The sequence below is a fragment of the Euprymna scolopes genome, chromosome 25, assembly GCF_053919585.1.
Source record: "Euprymna scolopes isolate OS-2025 chromosome 25, ASM5391958v1, whole genome shotgun sequence".
In the NCBI taxonomy this organism is placed as follows: domain Eukaryota; kingdom Metazoa; phylum Mollusca; class Cephalopoda; order Sepiida; family Sepiolidae; genus Euprymna; species Euprymna scolopes.
This window is the reverse complement of record NC_136506.1, coordinates 69,296,350-69,316,701: the sequence shown is the minus strand read 5'-3', so window position 1 is coordinate 69,316,701 and position 20,352 is coordinate 69,296,350. Positions and strand designations below refer to the sequence as shown.

The 20,352-nt window shown below is 35.7% G+C and overlaps 1 long non-coding RNA gene across 2 annotated transcripts in view; it reads right to left on the bottom strand.

Moving 5' to 3' along the window:
- The window catches only part of LOC145247261 (uncharacterized), a 71,345-nt gene that overhangs the window by 25,723 nt on the left and 25,270 nt on the right, over positions 1–20,352 (bottom strand). The window contains exon 1 of one of the 2 annotated variants that reach the window (XR_013863225.1): positions 13,166–13,410. The exons of the other annotated variant lie outside the window; for it this stretch is intronic. This is a non-coding gene — a long non-coding RNA (uncharacterized LOC145247261). Of the gene's footprint in view, positions 1–13,165; positions 13,411–20,352 lie in introns of those variants that run through there. 2 annotated transcript variants of the gene reach the window in all.

Genomic DNA, 20,352 nt, shown 5'->3' with positions numbered 1-20,352 from the left:
TGTTGCTTTTATATATGGACTTTTCAGCTTGAGTGGTAATAAAACTTCTCAAATGCACTTGTGATGTTAGGCTGTGTAAGGTGTTAACTGTTGTCCAAATCGCCTGTTTTTTCTTTCATTGGGTCATTTCGAATATCGATTATCGATACTTATTGAAGACATTCCGATACAAAATCCAATAACACAGCCAGGCACATAGAGTACCTTCCTATGAAATTTCATATAAATCAGCCGTTTTCGAGTCTATAGGGAACGAACTCACACACTCATACACACACAAAGTTCTTTTATATAACAGAAGTACATTTCGATTATACATTTGTGAGTATACTGCAAAAGTGAAAATAAAATTTTATTGAAAACTGTTTTTTTTTTCACAATTATTAATTAAAACAGATTAAAACAATAGTTTATGCTGTTTTAACTTCTTAAGCTAATTTTGTTAGTTAACTTTATAGATTTTAAAAAAGGTCTCATGTAATAATCTTTTATAAAGTTTCCTTTTCACAGTGATAGCATTGTTTCTACCCACTAGCAATAGTTAAGCGAACAAAAACGAATTGCTATTATCATCAACAAAAAAGGTAAACCAACACACACATACATACACAATGCCAAGATGTCAAATGCTCACATGCGAATACTGCTTATAGACGCATATGTCCACACATATGAAGATTTTGACTTGTGACTACTAACAAAGTTTCTTTCGTCAAACACTTGTTTGCAGAAATGAACATTTTAATGATTGAAAGTAACTTTTATATTCTTATCTTTTGTATAAAAATGTTTTGTCATATTATTTTGTTTTTCTCCATTTTTCATTTACATAATTCTGTTTTAGGTAACACTACCTGGTGACCCGTTTAGTCTCTTTACTGTTTAATTTATTTTTTAATTTTTAATATATATGCATGCCCATATGTATCCGCCCACGTTCTAACTTCACTAAAACTCGACTATTATACTTCAATTCATATTAAATGTCGGCGTGGTTCTTGGCCACACACAAAGACGCTACCATCGTCCAAAAATGCCTTCTACCAAGGCGAGGGTCCACAATAAATAAATAACTTCAGAGGACGCTGACGAAAAACTTAGAATGAATGAAACCTGAAAAAAAAGAACAACAGAAAACAAACAACAAAAGACATACAAAAAACAAGCAAACAAAAACAAACAATATAAGCTTATCAAAGTACAAAAAAAAGCAAGCATTAATCAGAAGCCATGAGAGATTTGTTAGAAATATATAATTCATACACAATTCCCCCCCCCACCCTATCCGACGTAGACTGGGAGTAACTTAATATTGCACAATGACGTTGACACACCGGTTCTCGCCAGATCACCGAAGTTAAGCAACGTCGAGCCTGGCTAGTACCAGATGGGTGACCATTTGGGAAACGAGGTGCTGTATGTATCGCGAGGTAAAAGACCAGGTTGGGAAACTGGAGCGGTCTATCCTTCTCTCGAAGGTAGAGGGGCCTCTCCTTAGCCCTGGTAGGTAGTGATGGCGTCACGATAAAAAATGCCCTTGATAGACCTTGCGAATCATCAAGTATGCAGCTACGGACAAGATTTGAATTACACTACAAACTCGTGTAGTGAGTCCAATCTTGGCTACGGCAGCATGTTACGTTTTTTGTTTTTTTTAATGTTGTTATAATAATACATAAGAAATAGAACATAAATATAAAGCCATAAAAATAGAAGTTCACACGATATTCCATTAAAATATCTAACTTGTTTTCTAAGAAACAGAAACACATTCTAAATATAGGCTCAAATGCTACATTACGAAAATAACGAAAAAAAAAAAACAAAAAACAAAAACAAAAACAAAAAAACCCTCAAATGGCACCGAAAACTTTGATTATAAGATATCCAACATGGCTTTCATTGAAAAAAAAAATCAAAAAAACAAATACAACATTCATTACGAAAACAGTATAAACTGGTTGGACAGTCAACCCACGCGCGAATGACCACTGAACGATACAATTAAAAATGGCCACAGCTCTACAAAAGATACTTAAAAACATGTTTTTTTTTCTAAAATTATCTTAAACATCAGTGAAACAATGTATCATCTAGATAATTCGAACTAGTGTACTAATCTTTTATGTTATTTTCACAACGAGTTGTGTTTTGGAGAACAAAATTTTGCTTTAACTGCCTGATTAGCCGTAATTTATAATTCATTGAAAAAGTTACACCCCCATCTCTCTCACATACTCTCTATCACACACACTCTCTATCACACACATTCTCTATCTCCTACCTTCCCTCTCAGCTATCTATGCATTTATCTCGGTTTCTCTCACTCAGTTAATATAAAAAAAACCCCTCTCTTTGAATTTGACCCTTTATTTAATCAACGCGGGTAAACCATTCTTGTTCCGTCAGCCATGACTGAGTAGATTCACTAGTTCGATGCAAAGATTCTTGAGTTCGGAGAAAGTAGGAGGTATGAAGTTACATCGGCCGAATAACATCCCTGGGTAGAATGATAGTTTGAATAATTCAAACAATTAATTTTTAAACCCCGTTTTCACTCAAAACAAATACATTTTTAAACCCCGTTTTCACTCAAAACAAATACATTTTTAAACCCCGTTTTCACTCAAAACAAATACATTTTTAAACCCCGTTTTCACTCAAAACAAATACATTTTTAAACCCCGTTTTCACTCAAAACAAATACATTTTTAAACTCCGTTTTCACTCAAAACACCACTTGGAACGTATTTGGGACCGTGTCTATCAGGGGAATGTGAGAAGTTGAGCAACGAAATATCTGTTTACATAACATTTACACTTAAGTAGGTTAGTGCAGCTAGGGAAGTAGGAAACATGGAGGGAATTCCGAAGCCTAGCAGTTCGAGGGAAAACACTGATAGATTAGAAGGCTTTCCAGTATCTAGGGATCTCAACAGTGGAGGGATGGGACTTGAGACTGTCCTTTTGAACTCTAAGTGTGAAAGACTATATGTCTGGTTTGGTTTGGTCTACAAATACCCCATGCTTGGGCAAATTGTGGTTTTGTACAAATATAAAATGCTCTCTGGTGTGAGTACTTTTCTAGTAACAGTAGAGAGAATCCACTTTCTTTGCAGGAACCTTGACAATACCTCAATGTATTTGTTCCAATTCATGTTGCTTGTAAATGTTAGGCTAAAAAGTTTAAAAGATGTGCTCTCAGGTAGATTGCTACTTGTCACGGCACTCACTGGTTGAGAAGGGTTTTTATTTAAGTTGTTAAAGGAAAGAAGCTTAGTCTTAGTCGTAGTGAATGTTACCAACTAATTGCGGCTCCATTCCATTATGATCCTGGATATGACCCTAAACTATATCCAGTGGTGAGGGCCCCAGCTTGTGGGCTTTGGGGAGTGTGGAGCCATCCTTTAATTACCATTGCTCCCAGGTCCACTCCGACCCGGAGTGGTAGTACTTGTTAGGGTTCCAACTATGGGTTAAATAGAAACCGACTTGAAAACAACAAATATATTCTATTAAAAATTTTTTCTTCAAAATCTTTGGATTCGGCATTAAATAACCCGAAACGGGTTGATATGCCGTAAAACAAAAACAACCAACCAACCATTCCATTACACACTGAAGGTCATTTTCTAGACTTCCTGTCATTGGCTTAGATACGTGTACATTCCTTTCCCCCTATGTCTATTATAGAGCGTGGTAAATTATTAATGTTCATCCAAAAAATTGCTAAGCATCAATGAGACTAAACGCTTACGATCATACAAATATTCCAATCAGAAAATACAAGGAATACTACATAGTAACGAGGTAAAAATATCCCCAGAATTTCTAATAAAAAACACGAATTCGAGTTCAGTTTTTGGCGCTAAAACATGATAAAATGAACAATCGGTAAAAAGGCAATTTATAAAGATGGCGGTCATAGAAAAAAAACCTGTTTCGGCATTAAAAGTAGTTTCTTTTTATATTATTAAATGAGGAATCATTTCCATTAAAACTCCATTTAGTATTATGCATCTAAAATTGAGAAAACAAGCTTCAATGTGTTTCCCTTATGTGAAATTCAGAACCCCCCCCAAAAAATGGCCACAAAATTTAACCTGATGCCATGTTTATCTAGCAATGAAACTTGAATTTGAACTCTAATATATAAAAGGCAAAAATCTGTGTGTATGTATGTATGTATGTATGTTTGTTTGTAACGCTAAAACTTTTGACAGACACAACAAAAGTTGACAAATTAGGTATCATATTGCACCTTGATCACCCGCATGACAAATATCGAAATTTCACGTCAAACGGACAATTAGAAGGGGGTGAACTGATCATTTTTCTCCCAGGGGGGCCCCCAAAAAACCTGTCATTTTAACGTTATTCATTACGTGTCACGTGACGTGACGTCAGCTCAGTAAAATGTCGGCTGCGGCTGAGGTACGTTAAACCTGCCTTCGGAGGAGAAATTGATACTATAACACAGTTAAATATTAGTTTTCGACTCGAACCGTTATTACCAACGGAATTATCGCACTCCAAAAATCAAAATCCCAAAATTACACGAAAATTGACGTAGGGAAAATGTTTTTATTTTTGCTTGAAGTTTTTTGCCGGCGAAGATGACTTTGCTCTTTGTAAAACATGCAAACAAAGACTTAGCCATTTTGTTTATACATTCTAACTCTGTTAACTTGAAGGGGGAGGGGTGGGTATCAGTATCAGGCCGCTTATGTAAACGAAAATTAGGTCGCGTGCACATTTTCCAAAGAACACTTTCCCTCTCTCTCTCTCGCCGTCTTTCTCTCTCCCTCTCTCTCTCTCTCGCCGTCTTTCTCTCTCTCTCTCTCTCTCGCCGTCTTTCTCTCTCTCTCGCCGTCTTTCTCTCTCTCTCTCTCACTCTCTTCTATCTCTACACCTTTCCTAACTCTCTCTATCACCATATTTCTCTCTCTCTCACTCTCTTCTCTCTCTCTAGACCCCTTTCTCTTCTCTTTCTCTCTCTCACCCTCTTTATCTACTCTCTCTCTCACCCTCTTTCCCTTCTATCTATATTAGCACTTATCAAGGCCAATAGGCAACTCGAGATTGAGAGTTCAAACGTGCACAGTAGTGAAATTTGGGAAAGAGGATGGAACAACTTTCTCTTCTGCCTCTCTCTCACACTATTTATCTTCTCTCTCTCTTTCGCGCTCTCTCTCTCTCTCACCCTGTTTCTCTTCTCTCTATATTAACACTTATCAAGGCCAATAGGCAAATCGAGGATAGACTCGACGATGAGAGTTCAAACGTGCACAGTATTACAATTTGGAAAAGAGGATGGAACAACTTTCTCTTCTGCCTCTCTCTAACACTCTTTATCTTCTCTCTCTCACCCTGTTTCTCTTCTCTCTATATTAGCACTTATCAAGGCAAATAGGCAACTCGAAGATCAACTCGACTCACCATATTTCTCTCTCTCTCTCACTCTCTTCTCTCTCTCTCTCTAGACCTCTTTCTCTTCTCTTTCTCTCTCTCACCCTCTTTATCTACTCTCTCTCTCACCCTATTTCCCTTCTATCTATATTAGCACTTATCAAGGCCAATAGGCAACTCGAGATTGAGAGTTCAAACGTGCACAGTAGTGAAATTTGGGAAAGAGGATGGAACAACTTTCTCTTCTGCCTCTCTCTCACACTATTTATCTTCTCTCTCTCTCGCTCTCTCTCTCTCACCCTGTTTCTCTTCTCTCTATATTAGCACTTATCAAGGCCAATAGGAAAATCGAGGATAGACTCGACGATGAGAGTTCAAACGTGCACAGTATTACAATTTGGAAAAGAGGATGGAACAACTTTCTCTTCTGCCTCTCTCTAACACTCTTTATCTTCTCTCTCTCTCTCCCCCTGTTTCTCTTCTCTCTATATTAGAACTTATCAAGGCAAATAGGCAACTCGAAGATCAACTCGACTCACCATATTTCTCTCTCTCTCTCACTCTCTTCTCTCTCCCTCTCTCTCTCTCTAGACCTCTTTCTCTTCTCTTTCTCTCTCTCACCCTCTTTATCTACGCTCTCTCTCTCACCCTATTTCCCTTCTATCTATATTAGCACTTATCAAGGCCAATAGGCAACTCGAGATTGAGAGTTCAAACGTGCACAGTAGTGAAATTTGGGAAAGAGGATGGAACAACTTTCTCTTCTGCCTCTCTCTCACACTATTTATCTTCTCTCTCTCTCTCTCGCTCTCTCTCTCTCTCACCCTGTTTCTCTTCTCTCTATATTAGCACTTATCAAGGCCAATAGGAAAATCGAGGATAGACTCGACGATGAGAGTTCAAACGTGCACAGTATTACAATTTGGAAAAGAGGATGGAACAACTTTCTCTTCTGCCTCTCTCTAACACTCTTTATCTTCTCTCTCTCTCTCACCCTGTTTCTCTTCTCTCTATATTAGCACTTATCAAGGCAAATAGGCAACTCGAGGATCAACTCGACTCACCATATTTCTCTCTCTCTCTCTCTCACTCTCTTCTCTCTCTCTCTCTAGACCTCTTTCTCTTCTCTTTCTCTCTCTCACCCTCTTTATCTACTCTCTCTCTCACCCTCTTTCCCTTCTATCTATATTAGCACTTATCAAGGCCAATAGGCAACTCGAGATTGAGAATTCAAACGTGCACAGTAGTGAAATTTGGGAAAGAGGATGGAACAACTTTCTCTTCTGCCCCTCTCTCACACTATTTATCTTCTCTCTCTCTCGCTCTCTCTCTCTCTCACCCTGTTTCTCTTCTCTCTATATTAGCACTTATCAAGGCCAATAGGAAAATCGAGGATATACTCGACGATGAGAGTTCAAACGTGCACAGTATTACAATTTGGAAAAGAGGATGGAACAACTTTCTCTTCTGCCTCTCTCTAACACTCTTTATCTTCTCTCTCTCTCACCCTGTTTCTCTTCTCTCTATATTAGCACTTATCAAGGCAAATAGGCAACTCGAGGATCAACTCGACTCACCATATTTCTCTCTCTCTCACTCTCTTCTCTCTCTCTCTCTCTCTCTAGACCTCTTTCTCTTCTCTTTCTCTCTCTCACCCTCTTTATCTACTCTCTCTCTCACCCTCTTTCCCTTCTATCTATATTAGCACTTATCAAGGCCAAAAGGCAACGAGGATGAGCGTTCAAACGTGCACAGTAGTGAAATTTGGGAAAGAGGATGGAACAACTTTCTCTTCTGCCTCTCTCTCACGAAAGAGGATGGAACAACTTTCTCTTTTGCCTCTCTCTCACACTATTTATCTTCTCTCTCTCTCTACCCCTGTTTCTCTTCTCTCTATATTAGCACTTATCAAGGCCAATAGGCAACTCGATGATAAACTCGACGATGAGAGTTCAAACGTGCACAGTATTCAAATTTGGGAAAGAGGATGGAACAACTTTCTCTTCTGCCTCTCTCTCAAACTCTTTATATTCTCTCTCTCTCACCCTGTTTCTCTTTTCTCTATATTAGCACTTATCAAGGCCAATAGGAAAATCGAGGATAGACTCGACGATGAGAGTTCAAACGTGCACAGTATTACAATTTGGAAAAGAGGATGGAACAACTTTCTCTTCTGCCTCTCTCTAACACTCTTTATCTTCTCTCTCTCTCTCGCCCTGTTTCTCTTCTCTCTATATTAGCACTTATCAAGGCAAATAGGCAACTCGAGGATCAACTCGACTCACCATATTTCTCTCTCTCTCTCACTCTCTTCTCTCTCTCTCTCTCTAGACCTCTTTCTCTTCTCTTTCTCTCTCTCACCCTCTTTATCTACTCTCTCTCTCACCCTCTTTCCCTTCTATCTATATTAGCACTTATCAAGGCCAATAGGCAACTCGAGATTGAGAGCTCAAACGTGCACAGTAGTGAAATTTGGGAAAGAGGATGGAACAACTTTCTCTTCTGCCTCTCTCTCACACTATTTATCTTCTCTCTCTCTCTCGCTCTCTCTCTCTCTCACCCTGTTTCTCTTCTCTCTATATTAGCACTTATCAAGGCCAATAGGAAAATCGAGGATAGACTCGACGATGAGAGTTCAAACGTGCACAGTATTACAATTTGGAAAAGAGGATGGAACAACTTTCTCTTCTGCCTCTCTCTAACACTCTTTATCTTCTCTCTCTCTCTCACCCTGTTTCTCTTCTCTCTATATTAGCACTTATCAAGGCAAATAGGCAACTCGAGGATCAACTCGACTCACCATATTTCTTTCTCTCTCACTCTCTTCTCTCTCTCTCTCTCTCTCTAGACCTCTTTCTCTTCTCTTTCTCTCTCTCACCCTCTTTATCTACTCTCTCTCTCACCCTCTTTCCCTTCTATCTATATTAGCACTTATCAAGGCCAAAAGGCAACGAGGATTAGCGTTCAAACGTGCACAGTAGTGAAATTTGGGAAAGAGGATGGAACAACTTTCTCTTCTGCCTCTCTCTCACGAAAGAGGATGGAACAACTTTCTCTTCTGCCTCTCTCTCACACTCTTTATCTTCTCTCTCTCTCTCTACCCCTGTTTCTCTTCTCTCTATATTAGCACTTATCAAGGCCAATAGGCAACTCGATGATAAACTCGACGATGAGAGTTCAAACGTGCACAGTATTCAAATTTGGGAAAGAGGATGGAACAACTTTCTCTACTGCCTCTCTCTCACACTCTTTATCTTCTCTCTCTCTCGCCCTGTTTCTCTTCTCTCTATATTGGGACTTATCAAGGCCAATAGGCAACTCGAGGATCAACTCGACCATGAGAGTTCAAACGTGCACAGTATTCAAATTTGGGAAAGAGGATGGAACAACTTTCTCTTCGGCCTCTCTCTCACACTCTTTATCTTCTCTCTCTCTCACCCTGTTTCTCTTCTCTCTATATTAGCACTTTTCAAGGCCAATAGGCAACTCGAGGATCAACTCGACGATGAGAGTTCAAACGTGCACAGTATTCAAATTTGGGAAAGAGGATGGAACAACTTTCTCTTCTGCCTCTCTCTCACACTCTTTATCTTCTCTCTCTCATCCTGTTTCTCTTCTCTCTATATTAGCACTTATCAAGGCCAATAGGCAACTCGAGGATCAACTCGACGATGAGAGTTCAAACGTGCACAGTATTCAAATTTGGGAAAGAGGATGGAACAACTTTCTCTACTGCCTCTCTCTCACACTCTTTATCTTCTCTCTCTCCACCCCTGTTTCTCTTCTCTCTATATTAGCACTTATCAAGGCAAATAGGCAACTCGAGGATCAACTCGACGATGAGAGTTCAAACGTGAACAGTAGTCAAATTTGGGAAAGAGGATGGAACAACTTTCTCTTCTGCCTCTCTCTCACACTCTTTATCTTCTCTCTCTCTCTCACCCTGAAAGATTCCTCTCCCCTAAGAATAAAACATATGTTCAATATCTGCTTTTGTTTTTACATTGTTGTTACGGTCCCGGGCAACGCCGGGTAGCCCTGCTAGTTTAATAATATATGCCAATAATAATATGAATTAAGAAGCTGTATATACTCAGCATGGCCGGTCGAAACATATTGCCGGATGGAGGGTTTAGTCACATAATATATAAGATACACCGAATATCCTAAGTTGTTAGGAAAATTGACCACATATTGGATTTAGGAAAGCATACATCTTAGTATACGAAATTCAAACGCGAAGTAACTGTTATAGCTTCAATAAATCGGCTTACTTTCGACTTTAAAAGCAACTGTTGTCAGCTATTTATAAATGAAATGAAATGAAATATATATTAAACTAGCATTTCAGCCCAGCGTTGCCCGGGTGTTTGGATGTGTATGGTGAGCAAAAAAAAAAAAAAAAAAAGTGGTATTAGGAAGGCAGGTTCGAACCCGTACCGCAAAGGAGGAAAAGAACGAGGTAAAACCTAAAGTTTATGCTGTTACGACCACCACCAAACCGGAAGCGACATTTTTTAAAATTAAGGCTAGACAATTTTAAGGAGAGGATAACTTTAAAAAATATCGGCGAAAAAAGTGACCCCCCCTGTAGAAAAGTGCCTAGTTGAAGGGGAAGATATTAATGTTTTTAGCCAATTTTTCGATATTTGTCGTATGAAAGGTCAAACTTTAAATGATATTAATCTTAGTAAAATCTGTCGCCTCTATTGAAAGTTTAAGGCAGACATTCAACAGACATACATACATTGCCCTATCTCGGAATACCCTTTACGTAAAATTTCAAATATTTAGACCAGAAATTGTCTGAGTAATTTGGAAGAGGCCGCAGAGGTCAATTTTAAAAAAAAATTTGACCCCTATTTTGACCCCTTGAAATTTATTGTTTTGGGCTCAAATCAAGTTATTAAGTTAGATCCATGTCCAATGAACCTCTATCTAAAATTTCAAGTGTTTATACCCAAAATTGTCGGAGGAGTTTGGTAGAGTTCTCAAAAGTAAAATCGTTGAACTTTGACCCCTTAATCGCCAAATTTCTGTCCGAAAACCGATCACATCGATTTTCCCAAATCTCAGTACCCTGTATATCAAATTTCGAGTCTGTAGACTAAAAATTGACAGAGTTATTGCGTAGGGAAATGTACACATACACACACACAGACATCCACACACAGACACGTTCACTTTTATACATATATATATATATATATATATATATATATATATATATATATATATATAGATAGATTTAAAATAAATTAAATAAATTGACTTTAAATAATATTTCTCAATGGAACAATTAAAACGATTCTACTACAACAAGCAATTAATAATATCGAACTAGTTATGAAAATAGATTTCAGTTGATGTAATATGCAAATGAGGTTACTCATTTATTGAAGATTTCTTTTGAATAGATAGAATATATAAAAATCATGCTGGAATAAATATTTATAAAGGTCCATTTTAAGTTTGAAAATTAATATATGTAAACGGTATACTTTTGCACATATTAATTAAATTGTGAACAAACAAACAAACAAACAGGAATCCGGCTTTATTATAATAGATAATATTTAGCAAAAACAATAGCATCATTAAAATGACTAAACATATTTTTTCGCATACTTGTCATTGCCACAGTCTTTATAAATAGCCGACAAAAAAAAAAAAAAATGAAAAAATCAGGATGTCTGAGAAAAAGACTGTATATAAGAAACAGAGACATGATCGTTTACAAACAACGTAATACACAAAATCATCTTTTACATAAAATGCAGTTTTCTGTGTATTTGTATGACCAGCTAAAAGTAAATGACCCCCCCCAAAAAAAACAACACAACAGACTACAAAACAAACATCCAAAAGGTTAGTATATTCTTGATCGACGTTACCCTAAATAATTAATATTTAAAATTTAAAAGTAATTATTCATTCTGAACCAGGTTTCGTCAGGCTAATTTCCAGCTATTTCCAATGTTATCTTATATAAACAAGAATTGAATGCCTTACATTATTATTATTTTCAATCTATTAAAACAAGGGAGAGGAATGGGCTGACCAGAAGTGAAAAAGAGATGAGTGAGACGGATATATAAAAACAAGGAAGGGGAGAAGAGAAAGTACAAATTGAAAGATAGAAGTTTTAATCTACACATGTTACATACACTTTTTAACCTGTTCTATTTTGTTTTTGTGGCCCAAGCAACGCCGGGTAGCCCTGTTAGTTTACTATAAATTCGAAACTAAAACGAGAAGACTATTTTAAAATAGTTCATACCAAAATTATACTGGGCGAGTATACGTCATTTTTTAAGGATGGGTTAGTTTCTGTTACGTGTACGAGCAATACCCCCCGTCCCTTACCTACTACGCCCCTTGTTTATTTAACTCTCATCATAGGAAGAAACCCATTTTTTTATATGACGAGTTAATAAAGATAGTCAATTGCTTCCTAGAGTACGCATCGTTTTCATTCCAGAGTATGCAGTCCTATGCAGGTACAAGAGGTTCATGTTTCCAAGTACTTTTTCGCACTTTGAGAATGAGTTAGTTTATTATTAATCGCCTGAGGCTCTTCTACGAGGAAGTGCCGACAGGGCTGTCAAGGAAAATTTTCTCGTCCAGAGTGCTCTTTCTCTAGGGCGCTGGCTTTTGGAATTCCACTTTTCTCTGATTCTGGGTCTAATCTTCCCGCTGTTGGATGACGATTAACGTGATTATATACTAGATTTATAGGAGACATTTTAAGTAGGGAGCTGTGCAGAAATATGCTTGTTCACATTACATTTACATTTATGCATTAGTTCAAACCTTCTGTTCTTCCTCTTTTTTGAATGGGATGTCGTCCAGGCAACAAGTAAGGAAACTTCGCCCTCCTTAATTTGAATGGGACTACCTAACATTGAACATTCTAAGGGCCGTCTATTTTCTTGTTTTATTATAGTTGGACTTCTAAAGCCGCAAACACGATTACTTCTGCAAGAATTTTTCTTTATTATTTAATTCAATAATACAATACATATATCACCATTACCCGAATCTTGTGTGTCTTCTGTACTCGCTTTCTTTCAGTATTATCTAACAACTCGACTAGGGACTTTGTAATCAATAGAGATTAGAGCATTCTTGCAATGATCCGGTCCTTGTTGATTTTGCGGTTGGTGTTTAATTCTATGCAGTTCGAGGGGGTCAACCCTCCCAGGCTAAGGAGATAGTTTATTGCTAATCGCCTGAGCGCCCTAACCGGGGAATGTTGATGGGGCTGCCCAGGCTTGTTTTTTGCAGATCAGAGTGCCCCTCCTCGGGAGCGCTGATTTCTGAATCACACTTTCCGACCACACTGTCTAAGTTCTTGCAGTGAGAAAGAACTAAACAAAATTATCAAACTTCATCAAATGAGAACTGAATAACTTTTTTGCCAAATCATGTTGCTATCAGCCAAGGGGATTTGTCTCTTAGCACCAAAGCCAACAAGGTCAAGTTGAGATGACTTGTTCCTGTTGATTGAGAGGTAATTCTGGACCCGTACAATTCTATGAAATCTACCTTTTCACGTTTTGACATCTCTATTTGAGAAGGGGTTAGTTTATTGCTAATCGTCGGGTAATGCCGACGGTACTGCCGAGACATTTTTTGCAGACCAGAATGATCTTCCCCTAGGGCACTGACTTTTCAAATCCCACTTTCCGACCCTTGTGTCACATCATGCCGTCATGAGAGGGAGATAAATGACTTGAACGAATGTTTTACTTACTTTGTTCCTGTTATAAGCTTGCTAATAATAAATCCGCGTTCGTCTGTTCCTCTACCGATCAAATTGTTTCAAACTCCTAACAGATTTTTTTTTCTTTACTGGAGACGATTTGGTCGTTTGTTTTGTTTCAACAGTAAATCAGGAATACACGAAAACAACTGATAAGAAATCTCCATTTATCTTCATTTATCGTGTTTTTTTTTTGTGGGGGCGAAAGATAACAATAATATTTATGTTCACCACCTCCCAGTTTTTGTTTTTTCGTGACAAATAAGCAAACAATGTCCGAAAAAACAAAACGAAAAACAAAACAACATAAAAAAATATCATAAACAAACAACAAAAAAAAAAAAACAACAAAAAAAAACGACCTCGTAAAATACTTTAAGTGACCCTGATGTATTGATTTGAGATATTTTAACATTGCAAATAAATGTTCTAAAAATAACATTTTCTTACAGAATAAACTGTAAAATAGTCGAGGCGGGTTAGGGTTAGGCTTTTGCGAGAAAAGAGTTCTTTAGTATATATCTATACTCTGGCATTGGCTTGAAAAAAACAATAAAAAAAAACAAAAACAAAACAATTTTCTTCATCTACAATTTTAATAACGTTTAGGTGAAACTACACTATATTAGCGAAATTCGAAAAGCGAAAAAATAAACTAAAATAATGGTATTTACTGACTTTTTGTATCAATTTCAACTAAAGGCAGTGAAATTAATGTTTAAAAGAATATGCAAATTAGCTAGATCTTTTGCTTGTAAATGCAATTCCACGACCCATATATAACAAAGTTGTATTTTCTTTTTAAATAAATAGAAAAAAGGGGTTTAACATGAATATCAATACACACCAAACACAAAATTTATACGAGTATATATATATATATATATATATATATATATATATATATATATATATATATATATATATAAATGAAAATTAATGAAACTTCGGGAGTATAGAAGGGTTATCATTTAGCAAGTACTAACTAAAATCATGAACAGACTTTCTAATTAACTAGCTGTTCAGTCCGGTTTTGTTCGGGCCCTATGTACTGTTCATAAATTCATGTGCATATGTATATATTAAAAAGTTATATTCATGTCTAGGTAACCTACATCCGAAATTTCACGTATAGACACAAAATTGGCTGAATAGTTTGCTAGAAACCTCTTGGCAGCCAAATTTTCAGCCGTAAATCAATTAAAAAGCTTGTCCTATGTTTGAATATACTTTATGTAAACTTTCAAAAGTTTAGAAAACAAAATTGGCCGAGTAATTTGGTAGAGACCGCAGAGGTCAATTAAAAAAACTTTGACCCCTTAACATTTATTGTTTTGGGTTCAAATCAAATTAAAAAGTTTGATCCATGTTTAAGTAACCTACATTTAAAATTTCAAGTATTTAGACCCAAAATTGGCGGAGGAGTTTGGTAGAGTTCTCAAAGGTCAAATCGTTGAACTTTGACCCCTTCACAGCAAAATTTCTGGTGGAAAACTGATTAAAAAGATTTTCACAAATCTCAATACTCCTTATGTTAAATCTCGAATCTGTAGACTGAAAATTGACAGACTAATTTGGCAGGGAAAAGTACGCACACAGACACGCACAGACACAGACAAGTTCACTTGTAAGTATAATCGTATTTATTAAACACCACTACAATAGATACAACATTTTTATAGAGTATTGTACAATTTGAAATAAAAAGAATACATTTCTTCTGTTTGTTTGAATTATATTAGCCAATTTAATATATGGATAATTTATTTGAAAAGTATTATTGCAAGTAAAATGATTCATTGAATTATTAGAGTTTGTCCTTATCCATAAACATGTACGTATACATTTAATACACTGCGATGTAGTTGTGTTTGCAAACGTTAATTTTTAACCATGTCTAGACGATAGTAGAGTGTATGTTCGCCTAGTACAGAAACCAAAATTAATTAGTGCAGGCCAATTTTGTGTTATATATATACATATCCCACCAGCATATTTGTTCCTTAAAGAACTCACTACCAAGCATTGCTTTTATCAACTAAGAGCTAGATCAGGCTGTCTGAAGATATTAGCTTCGTGAGACGAAATACACCTAACATTAATGCTTTTTGTTTTTATACTTTGTTTTGCAAAACTTAATTATGTTCTGCGAAACCAAAAAAAAAAAACCCACCTTTCCCCCTTTACCTTCTCATTTCCCCTTTCTCTTTCTATTTCCCCATTTCCTGACTAGTTTCCTAACTAAAAATGTACCAAACATTGATACTATAACTCTTTTCCCTCTCCCATTGCAAAACTCAGTCATGTTCGCAGGGTAGGGAACAAAAACGATAAAATCAACTATAAAACAAACAAATCAAACACTACAAACTAACAATTAAATATACAAAGAACTTGAAGAATAAAAACATTCTACAAAATAACTGGATGCAACATGAATACTATTTCCAAAATAACTGGATTCGGCATTAAATAATCCGAAAAGGATTGATATGATGTAAAATAAAACAACCAAACTAAACAATCAAATCAACGAACAGAGAGAAATTTGTAATTTCAAGGAAAATAAGAAAGTAACGGGTTTTTGCAAGGAAACTCCAAATACTCACAAATACTACGAGAATCAACAACTAAAATGTCCGTGAAAATTGTGAGCACAACTAAACTTATGAACTTGGATAAATTTTAGCTGGTTGAGTTCCTCGTATATACATATTATTAAAAACCCGTTGAAGTCTACAACTTCAGAGAAATATAAAACGTTTTTAATTAGGAACTACTACAAAAGTTTTCTCCATTGAATACTTTCTGAAATTACTATATTCGTAAATAAAGTGTATGTTTATTTCTGTCACCCCTGATTAAAAATTTAAGACCACTTGCAAATCTTTTTTTAATGATAGATTTTAAACTTCTCCCATTTAAGGTTACTAAAACTACAACCTAAAATGTATGGAAAAACAAGCTACACTCCAAACGTTTAATTCAGCAACAATACACGACGTAATATCCGCGTTAGTATCCTTGTCTCAGTCAGAAACATAGGAAATCTCAGAATTGCTGAAGCACTCCTTATCTCCCAACACAAACCTTCCTGTAATAACGAATTTGAACTGAGCTCTCCCTTCATCCTTTGACCCCTAATAGCAAGAGAACTCATAACAGCGATAGACAAATTATAAAAAAACAAAAATAAAATGTAATACAAAAAAAAAGAAAGACAATAGGCATACACAGTAATATAGGCATAGACTATGAAGTATATAGAAGATGAAAATATCCACTTGAAACATAGAGGTGAGTTAAGGGATGGAATTATGATATGAACATATAACTAGATACAGACCAAAGAGCAAATGAGATGAGATAGAAGGTAGATAGTAAGATACATATAACGAATATACACACATAGAAAAATATATGCGTGCATTTAGGTTTACATATTTGTAGATACCGGAATATATTACTCTTTATGCATTAATAGTCCCAAACACAATTTCACTAAAAGTTTTAACTTAATTTTTAATTAATAAAGTTACGAGATTATGCCAATGAAAGTCAGTGATTTTGGGTGGGATGGAGTTAGAGATGATGAAGATTGTGTAGGTTTTGGGTGGGATGGGAATAAAATAGAGGGGAAATAAAGTAAATAAAAAGAATATTTATATTTAAGAATTAGATTAAAGATCACATATAAAAACAAATAAGTAAAACTAAATAAAATAAATAAGAGAAGAAAACGGTAAAAAAGATATGAGAGTGAATGAGAGATGATAGACATAAGATGAGATAAAGAGAAAAAGAGGATGAAGTGAGTAAGTAGCAAATACGATGAAACAAACGTAAAAAAATATTAATATATAAAAACAAAGTCAGAATATTAGAGCCACAAAATATAAATAAAATACAAGAAATTAAGCCCAGTTAGCTTCCTTATACCCTAATATAAAGGAATAAAATATAAATAATAAAATATATTGTAACACTAAAAAAGAAATATAAATAATAACAAAGTTAAGTACAGTTACCTCACTTACACCATAAATTACCCAAATTTTACTGCGGTACTATGAACAATAATAATAAAGACAATATTGGCTGCGTCGCTACAAATTCAAAAGTATGTATCAGTCAACTAGTTATAAGTCTGTAGTTATTTATAACTAGTTAACTGAAACATACCACTGTATATGTAGCGATACCTAAATGTTTATGTAAAAATAAAAAAAATGTATTCCTTGCTCTACATTGGTATTGAGCACGTTTGTATGAACCTCGTTAAACTCATTGTATGTTTGCACCTTTGAACAATATTAAAATGGAATAATTATCTCTCTCTATCTCTCTCTCTCTCTCTCTCTATATATATATATATATATATATATATGTATATATATATATATATATTTTTTTTTTTTTTTAAATGTTATAAAAAAATAATAATATATATACCGCTCCCCATGTGGGGGTACCAAATTGGTTAAAGGGAAAATTATTCCCAACTCGCATTTAAGTAAAAACGCACTTTCATAAATAATTGAATTCATTCAAAAGATATCGCTAAAACCAAAACAAACAACATCTCTCTCTCTCTCTCTCTTTCTCTCTCTCTCTCTTTCTCTCTCTCTCTCTCTCTCTCTCTCTCTATATATATATATATATATATATATATATATATATATATATGTATGTGTGTGTGATTGTATAAATGTGGAAGTTAAAGGAAGATAATAAAATCAATTCTTTAAGGGGAGACTTATGGGGTGCACATTTATTTAGGGTGCTGAGTAAGTGGGACTCTTTGCTGGAGCTACAAGTGGTTTCTGTGATATAGGAAACACCAAACAACCTTAATAATCTATTTCGCTTCCAATGATAATATCGCTATTTGGGAATTTAACAAGCTATATCAATACGACGGATACACTCTTTCATGGGGCATCCATTGTTTCTGTTGACTGACTAGTGGCCAAATACAAAGCAAAGATCGTTTCTCTTGTCTGGAGATTTGTCTGCAAAGTAGGAAAGACATGTCGAAACATGTCGCGCAAACATGCAAGCAAGTTTCAATAAATTGAAGTGTCTTCTATAGAATGTGTTTATATTGCATAGTTTTCTCGAGGCGTTCTCTTTTCGTAGACATGATGTGACAAGTTTTGTTGGATGAGATTGATAAGATCAGAACATTTTTGTGCCAAAGAACAAAATGTTTCCCATACAAAACGGCCAACAAAAGATTGAGTAGAATTGACACAAAAGAATTTCTTAAAAAATACAGAAGAGCGTACTTGTTTTTTAAAACATATTTTTCTATTTTACTTCCTATAATTAAGAGAGATTTGCATCGAAATTCATTATCACCTGAAAAAATTTGAGAAAGTGACGATGGCTAAGTGATTAACGACATGGACTGACAATCTGAACGTGCCAAGTTCGAATCCAGTTTGTTCCACAGGAACACTTTCACTAAGGATATTAGCAGCCTTCACATCGCAACTCTTGTAAGTACCTAATGTCATTCTGAAAAAGATTCCAAGTAGAAAGACACCACGGAAACCAATGCCATCATCTGATCCATACGAAATTAATGAACACCATAAAAATGCATGAGTTGTGAGAAAGAGGAAATAAAAGTCTGTGTTATTCATTTGTAATTTTGGGATGGTGGTTAAGTAGTTAACGACTGTTCCACGGAAATACTTTCATTTAGGATGTTGCCAACCTCCGCGTGGTCATCCGGTAAGTACCCAATGTCTTTGGTTATCCGGCATATTTCTCGAGGCATTTAATTGATGCATTACTTCCGGCGTTTTCTAGACGGTGATAACTGATTTGTTCCAATAGATATTTTAACGGAAGGAATTTATCACATGTTTAACTACGGAAACATTCTTAGATGAATTATTATTATTATTATTATTATTATTATTATTATTATTATTATTATTATTAGCAGTTCAGGCCGGCTTTGCTTTACTTGGGCCCTATGTACTGTTCATAACTTGCCCTACGTGTGAATACACTTTATGTAAGATTTCAAATGTTTAGACAAAAATTTGTCTGAGTAATTTCGTATAGATCACAGAGGTCAATTTTTAAAAACTTTGACCCCAATTTGACCCCTTAACATTTATTTTTTTGGGCTCAAATCAAAATAAAATGTTTTACCCATGTCCAAGTTACCTACATCTAAAATTTCAAGTGTTTAGGCCCATAATTGGCGGAGGATTTGGTAGAATCTGCAAAGGTCAACTCTTTCAACTTTGACCTTTTGGCAGCCGAATTTTCGCTCCAAAACTGATTAAAATACTTGTCGCGTGTCTGAATACCCGTTATGTATAAATTTCAAATGTTTAGACCGAAAATTGGCGGAGTAGTTTGCTAGACACCGCAAAGGTCAAATCTTTTGAACTTTGACCACTTGGCAGCACAAATTTTCGACCGAAACCGATTAAAAAGCTTGCCCTATCTCTGAATACCGTTTATGTAAAATTTCAAATGTTTAGACCAAAATTGGCTAAGTAATTTGCTAGAAACCGCAGAGGTTATTTTTTTTTAATTTTTGGCTCTAATTATGACTCCTTAACATTTATTTTTTTTGGCTCTAATTAAATTAAAAAGTTTGATCCATGTCCAAGTAACCTACATTTAAAATTTCAAGTGTTTAGACCCAAAATTGACGGATGAGGTTGGTAGAGTTCTATAAGGTCAAGTCGTTGAAATTTGACCCTTTGACAGCCAAATTTCTGGCCGAAAACCGATTAAAAAGAGTTCCCCAAATCTCAATATTCCTTATGCCGAATCTCGAGTCTCTAGACCGAAAATTGAGTTATTAGATAGGGAAATGCACACACACACACACACACACACACACACACACACACACACACACACACACACACACACAGACACAGACACAGACACAGACATTTTCACATTTATAGATATAATACTATGGGTGTCCGGCGTTACCCGGGTGTTTGGAGGTGTGTGTTGAGCAAAAAAAAAAAAAACAAAAACAAAAAAAAAGTGGTAGTAGGAAGACAGGCTCAAACTCGTACCGCGAAGGAGGAAAAGAACGGGGAAAAACCTGACGTCTTTGCTGTTACGACCACCGAAAATCGGAAGTGATGTAGGTTTAAATTAAGGCTAGACAATCGAAAGGAGAGGATGACTTT